Source organism: Mizuhopecten yessoensis, unplaced genomic scaffold (genome assembly GCF_002113885.1).
Source record: "Mizuhopecten yessoensis strain PY_sf001 unplaced genomic scaffold, ASM211388v2 scaffold10755, whole genome shotgun sequence".
In the NCBI taxonomy this organism is placed as follows: domain Eukaryota; kingdom Metazoa; phylum Mollusca; class Bivalvia; order Pectinida; family Pectinidae; genus Mizuhopecten; species Mizuhopecten yessoensis.
In genome coordinates this window covers 94,667-96,103 of record NW_018408705.1, presented here as the reverse complement: position 1 = coordinate 96,103, position 1,437 = coordinate 94,667, and the positions used below count along the sequence as shown (strand labels likewise).

At 33.5% G+C, this 1,437-nt stretch overlaps 1 non-coding gene across 1 annotated transcript; it reads left to right on the top strand.

Annotated features, from left to right (window-relative positions):
- The first annotated feature begins 244 nt into the window (after positions 1 to 244).
- Trnar-ucg lies at positions 245 to 317 on the top strand. Its single transcript has one exon. It is a non-coding gene; the product is annotated as a tRNA-Arg (tRNA).
- Positions 318 to 1,437: the final 1,120 nt, after the last annotated feature.

The following is a 1,437-nucleotide window of genomic DNA, read 5'->3' as shown; positions in this document are numbered from 1 at the left end:
CCGTTCGGCTAGTATTATAATGTGTGAATAAGTCAATTAAGTTGTCTTTTTTCATTTTTTTCCATGCGTCCGACATAAAACCTTTTGGTCTGGGGTATGTTTATCATTGTAAGTATATAAAAGTATTACAATATGTAATTGGCAAGAGTTTCTTCTGGGATTTTAAAGATATACCAATATGATTTTTATTTATTCTAACCTCTTAGATATCAATCAAAATAAAACATTATGGTTATATGATATAGACCGCGTGGCCTAATGGATAAGGCGTCCGACTTCGAATCGGAAGATTGCGAGTTCAAGTCTCGTCGTGATCGTACGCCAATGTTTTGTGCATTGCGTTGCATGTGTTTACTAAACACACACAAACGCTCATAAATTATGCCTTGTATGACAACGATATGATTTAATGTTTTATCCCATAACTACGTGCTGAAACACTAAAAAAACGATGCGTCAGAACACTGTGTTGTAGAAGTGTATGACCGCTTTCATTTGTTACAATGCATGCATTTCATTAGCCAAACTAGGAACACTAGTGATCTATGCCAATGAACGATTAGTCGCAATGACATTATTAAAAGCAATGTTGAATTGTTCGGAATCAGATTCATCAGTTTGGTACATTTGTATGAATAATAAAGAATAAGTTTGTGTTGAACACAAACAAGATGTTTTTGTGTTCAAAACAAACTAGGTCGTTAATGTTAAATTGTATTTAATACATATTTGTAATTAACACCTAAAAGACACTTCTTGTGAAATGTACGTGCTCGAAACTGTCATTCTTTAGGCATTTAATGAACACAAGGATATGTTTTCAGATTTAGAAAGACGCCACAGTTCTAAATGATAACATGAGGATGGTTTGGAGCAAATATAACTAACAAACAAAAAGGAAAATGTGTTTGATTCAAAATAGGTACAGCTATGTACAACTTGCCAAATCATGGCCATCGTCCTGAGTTATCCAACATTTATTATTGTTTTGTTGTTCATTATGTGGGGCGTTAGTCCGTAATTTGGACACAAATCGCACACATGCTAGATCATCTGATTGAAATCGGTCAAATTCGCTTCCGTTGTTCATTCTTTCAAATTCTTACAAATTCTAGTTTCCACCATTTTGAATGCATGATTTATATACACATTCCCTAATTGTTTGTAGGGAAATAAATTATCCCTTGTATGACAACGATATGATTTAATGTTTTATTCCATAACTACGTGTTGAAACACTAAAAAACGATGTGTCAGAACACTGTGTTGTAGAAGTGTATGACCGCTTTCATTTATTACAATGTATGCATTTCATTAGCCAAACAAGGAACACTAGTGATCTATGCCAATGAACGATTAGTCGCAATGACATTATTAAAAGCAATGTTGAATTGTTTGGAATCAGATTCATCAGTTTGGTACATTTGTATGAATAAG